Source organism: Cervus canadensis, chromosome 30, assembly GCF_019320065.1.
Source record: "Cervus canadensis isolate Bull #8, Minnesota chromosome 30, ASM1932006v1, whole genome shotgun sequence".
Classification (NCBI taxonomy): domain Eukaryota; kingdom Metazoa; phylum Chordata; class Mammalia; order Artiodactyla; family Cervidae; genus Cervus; species Cervus canadensis.
In genome coordinates, this window is record NC_057415.1 from 39,286,237 (window position 1) to 39,294,517 (window position 8,281).

The window sequence follows — 8,281 nt, forward strand, 5'->3', positions numbered from 1 at the left end:
CTCATGTGCAAAAATAAGGTCAATCTGGTGGTTTTATATATATTCTGATTAAAAAAAAAAAGAAGCACCCTTGCTGTTCCTGATTTTTTAAAATACAAGACTATATGAAGAAGAGAATAAAATAACTTTTTTCTCACCCATCAAGTAATAAGCACTGAAAAGATTTTTGATATACTTCCTTTCAAGCTTTTTTCACACATATTTGTATATATTACAAATCTGGCATCATTCTACATTTTCAAATTGTACACAGTTTTGTCACCTCATGTTACATAGAGACTATTTCTTCATGCCATTAAATATTCCTTGTAAATACCATTTAAATGGCTCTGTAACATTCCAGACTATGTATTTATCATGATTTATTCAATCATTCTCCTAATTTTGGTCATTTGGCTTGCTTCCAGTTTTCAGCATCAAGGGTTATATTGCTGTGAGCCTCTTGACACATAGTGTCATGGAAGGGAATCTTTAAGTCAATAGTGTCAGCTAATTGTAAGGCTCCTGATATATATTGTTAAAATGTTTTTTTTAGTAAGTGTTGTGCTGTTTATATTCCTACTATATTTATTAGCTTTTGCTAGGTTATGCTGCAGTAAAAACAACATTAACATTTTAGATGTCAGGGGATTCAACAACCAAGGCTGATTTCCTGCTCACAGTATTCACGTACTCTGGATCGGTTTTGGCTCTTGTCTTTGTGTATCCTCTTTTTTCTGGAATCCAGGATAAAGCAGCAGCTCTACCTGGGGATGCTGGGGCATCTGGGAAAACAGCAGTGGTACAAGTCCATGATACCCCTTCGTGCTGCCGTTCACATATAGAGCAGGCCACTTTCTACATACCATTGGCTGAAGCGAGTCACATGGTCAAGCTCCCCAAAATAAGATGAGAAAGATACTTCTCCCATAGAAAAGGGTATAGCCAGGAACCCTATATAGATGGAATGGGTAGAGAATGGCAGCAAACATTTAGAACAAAAAATGCAGTCTGCTAACATCGCAATAGTTCTCACTTTCCTGCAGCCTCACTGATCCTGAGAATGACAGTTGCTAAATTTTAAATATTTGCACATTTGATAGGGGAAGGTGATAACATCTTATATAACTTCAAACATTTATATACGTATGAGACTCAGAATATATTCACGGTTTGTACCATAAGTTTGGTTTATTCAGGATCCTTGCCCTGTTTCTATCATAGTTTGTCTTTTGAAATGAAGTATTCATTTTTTTATTATTACTATTAGAACATCAAGACCTTACCCATCAAGGTTAGTGTGCTTTTTTTTCTGATTTCACCTTAAATTTATTTATATTACTTTTGATAAATGGTGCATTAAAATTCACATGTAGTCAAATTTATCATTTTTCTTTGTAATTTATTTCACCACTTTCTGCTTAGAAAGTGCTTTTGTTTCCTGAAACCAGACTCATTTGTCCTATTCTTTCTTTTACAAAGTTATTTAACCCTTTAACCCATATATGTTTATTTTTCAGTCAGAGTATGGGGTAAGGATAAAAACTTGACCTTGCAGGAGTGAATCAGCATATGAGTTATACCTTTCTGTGTCTGTTATTTTCTTCTTTACCTTCTTAATTGGAAACAGAAGCACAAAGCAGAAAGCATACCGATGGGGGTGGGCGGGAGGGTCAAACTGACTTGAATTTTAGAAACAGCTCTGAGATTAAATTGTAGTATGAATTTTAAGCAATTCAAATAACTTTTCTGGCTCTCTATCACTTCATCTGTAGAATGAAAACATTGGAACTCAAAGAGCCCGTTTATCCCCAAATCTCTTTGGCTCCTGTCTAGGTCTAGTGTATCACTATTATACATCCTATCATTGCCTGATCCTGTGGCCATGGTAGATGTAGCTAATGCAATGGGCCAGTTCTTCTTTCTGAGTTAAAATGGTCAAATAAATCTTCTTGCAGTAACCCAAGAAGTTGCCAATTCCGATATCTGCTGAATAGATATCTGGATTAGGAATATCTGTTCTTAGATAACTATGTTTGTTCCGGATCTGAACAAACGATTCTGAAATTGCCTTGCTATCATGCACTTTAGTGTCTGTTTTCATCCCACTCATATCCAATGTTCTAACTCAACTCGGTTTTTCATATACATAAAGATTTGTAAGGAGACCTTACAGTGTCCTGTAAGTATGGACTATGGGGGCTTCCCAGGGGGCTCAGTGGTAAAGAATCTGTCTGCCAACGCAGGAGACACAAGAGACGTGGGTTTGATCCCTGAGTCAGGAAGATCTCCTGGAGGATGAGATGGCAACCCACTCCAGAATTCACGCCTGGAGAATCCCATGGGCAGAGAAGCCTGATGGGCAACAGTCCGTGGGGTCGCAGAGAGTCAGACACGGCTGAGAGCGAGCACGCATGAGCTGTGGACTGCAAGCTGCGTGTAACAAGGATGCCGTGACTGTTGTCCTCTGCTGGGCGGTAAGTTACCGGGGAACTCAGCGCAGTCCCAGTTATTCTATATGTGTGACAGACTAGAAAAATCTATTCCAACACTTTTGAAAGGGAAGGTGTTGATCACTGCGTTTTGTCTGACCCTTTGTGACTCCATGGACTATAGCCTGCCAAGCTCCTCTGTCCATGGGATTTCCCAGGCAAAAATACTGGAATGGGTAGCCACTCCCTTCTCCAGGGGATCTTTCTGATTGAATCAGACCCAGGGATCGAACCCAGGTCTCCTGCGTTGCAGGCGGATTCTTTTACCATCTGAGCCATCAACACTCTTAGTGTAACTTTAAAAAAAAAAAAAAAAGTGTTGGAATAGCTTCTTCTAGGCTGACACACACACGCATACAACTAGCCAAAGATTTTCAGGTTAGCAGTGATAGAGTAGAAACCGGCATCCAGGTCTATAGACTTTCAAATCCAGTTCTTTCAAATACAGTAAATCCCTTCTCTTATGAAGTTAACCATAAATCTCTCCATTCATATCAAGGCCTAGAGTGGTGAGCATTCCTCTTTAGCTGGCCAAGAAGAGAAATGAAACATTTACTTTTGTTTTCAATTGCTAGTAGCAAAAGGATATTGATATGGTCAAGATGGAGTATTAAAATCAAAATTATTTAGCAAATAAAAGGTGGCATAAATTAGAAGCATTTTCTTCTACTGTGGTTTAAAGAGTTAGCATTATGCCAGCCTCATAGAACATTCTGGGAGTGGGTTTATGGATGGATCCGGCAATATATCAAAAATAGCATTAAGGATCAATGAGTTAGATACGGCAAGAGGCCATTGCAGAATAAATGAATGGTCATGCACCGAGGCTGTTCTCGGGATGTTGAATCATTTTCCCTGGTATACGCTAACACAGGACATGTGTGGTTATAGAACGTTCCATATATAAGAACGTGTTGTTATGGTTTGTTTCAACTCGTTTGTTAATTTAGAAGTTTAAGGTTCTGCCATCTACCCAATGTCACAGAGTGAGCCAAAGGAGCAGCAGATGAATTAGTTCTCTACTGTCATGTAACAAATTACCCCAAAACGTAAAGGTTCAGAGCAACAGCAAACCAAGAACGTGTTGTTATGGTTTGTTTCAACTCGTTTGTTAATTTAGAAGTTTAAGGTTCTGCCATCTACCCAATGTCACAGAGTGAGCCAAAGGAGCAGCAGATGAATTAGATATGTTACAAGTAATTACAGTCATCTGAAGTCTCGACTGGGTCTGAAGGATTTGCTTCCCAGGTAGCTACCTCCTATGTCCAGCAGATTGGTAATAGCTGGAGAAGGCCTCAGCTTCATCCTACATGGTCCCCTCCATAGGCTGTTTGAATGTCCCCTTGTTATGGCAACTGGTTTCTCCCAGAGTGAGCAATCCAAACGAGATCAAAGCCAAAATCCTAACATCTTTTAAGATTACATGTTAGATGTCACAATTACATTGTGATTTCTGTAACATCCAATTACTTACAAAGTCAGCCCTATTTGATGTAGAAGGGAACTAACAACCCAAGTGCATGGGTATCAGGAGGTCAGGATCATTGGAGGTTGAAGGGTTTAGAAGGATACCAGCATGTCATAATATTAATAGGTTTTGTTGTAGGGTATTACTACTAATAGTAATTAATATCTTTATATTGGGTTTCCCAGGTGGCTCTAGTGGTAAAGAACCAGGCTGCCAATGCAGGAGGCTTAAGAGATGTGGGTTTGATCCCTGGGTTTGAAAGATCTCCTGGAGGAGGGCATGACAACCCACTCCAGTATTCTTGCCTGGAGAATCCCATGGACAGAGGGGCTGGTGGGCTACAGTCCAAAGGGTCACAAAGAATCAGACACAACTGAAGTGACTTAGCATGCATCACTATATTAATATATTATAGCATCATAATCCTTAACATTCATAGTTTATTTTTTGTCCATTACTATAGTTTAATTTTTGTAGGTTAAAGAAAGGAGATAAAAACAGTTGGTAATAGAGTGGGAATCTGGATACCTTGACTATGGTCTTTCTAACCAACATAAGTTTTAAATCTGCCCTTAAAAAATTAGAAAAAAATAAGTTAAATAACAGTATCTTATTCATATATGAATACAGACAACATGTTAAGAAGCAGACACATTACTTTGCCAACAAAGGTCTGTATGGTCAAAGCTATGGTTTTCCCAGTGGTCATGTATGAATGTGAGAGTGGGACCATAAAGAAAGCTGAGCACTGAAGAACTGAGGCTTTTGATCTGTGGTGTTGGAGAAGACTCTTGAGAGTCCCTGGGACAGCAAGGGAATAAAACCAGTTAATCCTAAAGGAAATCAGTCCTGAATATTCATTGGAAGGACTGATGCTGAAGCTGAAACTCCAATATTTTGTCCACCTGATGCGAAGAACTGACTCATTAGAAAAGACCCTGATGCTGGGAAAGATTGAAGGCGGGAGGAGAAGGGGACAAGAGAGGATGAGATGGCTGGATGGCATCACTGACTCAATGGACATGAGTTTGAACAAGCCCCAGGAGTTGGTGATGGACAGCGGGGCCTGGCGTGCTGCTGTCCATGGGGTCGCAGAGTCGGACACAACTGAGCGACTGAATTGACTGATGAATGGGGAAAGAGGAATAGCATATGCAAATAACTGTAACACATGCTATAGAGTAACAAGAAAGGTCACCAGAAACATCCTCAAAACATTCTGTGAGAGTTGGGGCATTTGGAAAATTGTGTCGAATGAAGAGAGACCTAAGGGAGAGAGGTCATTTCCATGAATTATTTAGAGACAATTAGACTATAAAAAGAAAAAAAAACAATAGAAAAGAGGGAACAGAACAAGTTAAAATGTGATGAGGAGAAATCAGAGTACTTCTAGGACAAAGAGAAGAGCACAGTTTCATTTGGCTGACACATGGATGGAGACAATAACTGTGAAGTTTATTCTTTAGGTAAGAGCAGAAACACTGCAAGTGAAGAGTGGCCTGAGACGCAGTCATCAGGCAGTTTTTACAAGTTGAACTAGAAGAGTAAGAAAATGGATGTTAAGAGACCAGTTAGGAGGCAATTATATAAGGTACTTAAGTTTCAATGTGAATCTAAAAAAAAAAAACAAGTGCCAAAGAATAAAAATAGCTTACTTTTTATACTTTTTAATATTTTTAGTAGACAGCCTTATATTTTTTAAGATTAAAGTTTGAAGTTTGGGGCATCTGAATGAGTGTGGGTGCTGAGGAGAAAGCATTAACCATTCTTTCCACTAGAGCCAAATGGGTTGGATCTAACTAATATGGTCCCCGTTTTCTTTCTTTATTCATTCAAAACCATTTTGTGAGTGACTGCATTGTTCCGGTTGCTGTGAAAATTCTCTGACGTGAAGATGAAGACTCAACTTAGGCCCTACTTCTTTGTTCCCCTTAGGGAAAAAATGTGTTCAGAAAAGGTGCTGAGCCTCGTCGCCTTTGATCCCTGCCACCCTGTTTGCTCTTGAGTTCACTGCGATGTGGTCTTGGCCTCTGTTCTTTTATGAAGGTTGTCTGTGCCAAGTTCACCAATGATCTCCTCCCTGGGGGCAAAGCCAATGGTCAGGTCTCAGTCCAGCTCTTCTTTCACGGATATTTACCCAGTTCCTCTCTCTCGCCCCTTCTGGTCACTTGTCATCTGACTTCCTTTACTCCTCGGCTGATTTTCCTTCTGCTATTACTGCATAATTATCTACTGGTTTCTGCTACAAAATTTATTTTACTGGTTCCTCTTCTTCCTATATTTTAAAGGTTCAAGTGTCTGAGGGCTCATTCTTTCCCCTTCTCTTCTGTGTCAGCACTGCTCTCCTGGCGATCTCATATGTCACCTGGATTAAACTACTGTCTTGTGTGTTAAAGATGTCCAAATGTGTGTTTTTGTTTTAGATTTTTCTCTTGTCCTCTTACTCATGTATCTATCCATCTGCTTACTCCTTATATCCATAAATCTAGAATTGATATTTCAAATCAGAGGTCCAAAACTGAACTACTCTTTTCCCCAAATCTGTTTTTCACATAGGCTTTCCCATCCAAGTTGGCGGTGTTTTCTTCCTTGTATTAATCCTTGGCTTCCTTCTGTTTATACCACTACATTCAATAAATGCATCACAGATTTCATTGGCTCTGCTATCACAAGAAGTCCAGAATCCTTTCTCCCATGCTGTTTTCCATCGCTGCATCACCACCTTCTCTCACGTGGATCACTGCCTTGCCTGCTATATTTGCCCTCTCTTGCCGTACCCAACCAATCTAAATTCATTATGATAGGAATAATTATTTGAAAATATGAGTCATAATAGGTAGCTTCATTGTTTAAAATACTGAATTGGTTCCACACTTCACTCACTGCAAAATTAAAGTCCATTTAATCATCTACAAGGTCCTTCTAGTCTTCCCACCGTCAAAACCATATTATTCCCTAAGATAATGTTTTATCACTTCCTTCTACTTTTATCCTTGCTCATTTTTCCTCTCGGTTGTCTGGCCATTTAGCTGTTTGGCAACCCACCAAGAACAGTCATATCTTAGCAGTTTTGTACTTGTTCTCTTTGCTTGGAATTTTCTTTTCACTGGTATTAACAAGGGTTATCTCTCCCTTTCTCAAGCCTAATGAAATGTGCTACTCAAGGACACCTGCCCTGTTGCTCTGATTTACAACTTCAAGCTGTTTCCTCCACTGAAGCTCCCTCTGGGTATCTTTATCTCTCTCTCCTTTTGTTTTTATTTCATAGGTTATATGACTGTGTGACATAATAGATATGTATTTTAGTCACATAAATAAATGCATTCTAATGTCTCTCCACAGTAGAATGCATCCTTCATGAGGGCAGGGATCTCTGCCTTCTGTCGTTCCTATAGAAATATCTGGCACAAAGTAGATACTCAATACATAATAAGTGAATTCATAACACAGTGGGGGGACAGATATGTAAATAGAGCAAATATAATTATGACCAAGCACTGCTGTGACAATGAAGAAGCAGATCTCCTCCATTCATGGGTAAAATACGTCCTTCAGAAAAGGGCTTATCTGAGTGAGTTACGAAAGTATTAATTTTGAAACTTTGATTGTTAAATTTTAATAAGGATGGTAAATCTCTGTCCTTTGTATCTGTCTTAAAATGGAATTTCTGATGAAGAATAGAGGCCATGTTGAGGGGTTTTCTTATCATCTGAGAGTTTACAACTTGAGGTTCAAACAATCTCACTTAAACCTTAATTAAATACCCTGTACATATAGTAGTTTTCCATGCCCACCTGCCAAAATTCTACTAATTCATCAAGGCTCAGATTAAATGCAATCTCCTCCAAGAAACTCTACTTGCTTCTTACTAATCAGAAATAAGCCCTCCCTTTTACAGACACTGGCTGGCACCCAATTCTCCTTTCTAAATTATGAACTCATTTTGAGTACAGACCTGCAGACCTACCTTTATGCTCCTTACAGTTCACCGAGACAGTCCCTATATACAGGCGTAGGTAAGAGGTTACACTAAATTATTTTTTAGAATCCTTCCAAACCTAATATTAGATTGGAAAAACTCAATCTGGTTTCATTGATACATGTAGTTTGGTGTACTGCCATAGGGCATACAGAATTGAACCCATGAATTTGGTTTTATGGGCCTCTTCAACCAAGTAAAAAAAAAAAAAAGAAAGAGAAAAATCATTCAATGCCTCTTATTTCTAGGAAATGTGCTGGGCTTTTAGCATGTATAATCCCATGTAATAGACAAAATAGCACCATTGAGCAGGTATAATTGTCCTTTTTTTGTTCTGCAAATGGGAAAATAGAGTCTCACAAA

The 8,281-nt window shown here is 39.0% G+C and overlaps 1 long non-coding RNA gene across 1 annotated transcript; it reads right to left on the reverse strand.

Moving 5' to 3' along the window:
• Positions 1-5,744: 5,744 nt before the first annotated feature.
• Positions 5,745-7,185, reverse strand: LOC122431714. The gene is made up of 2 exons (XR_006266606.1): positions 7,110-7,185; positions 5,745-6,304 (listed from the first exon to the last, which is right to left on the reverse strand). It is a non-coding gene; the product is annotated as an uncharacterized LOC122431714 (long non-coding RNA).
• Between the last annotated feature and the right edge of the window lie 1,096 nt (positions 7,186-8,281).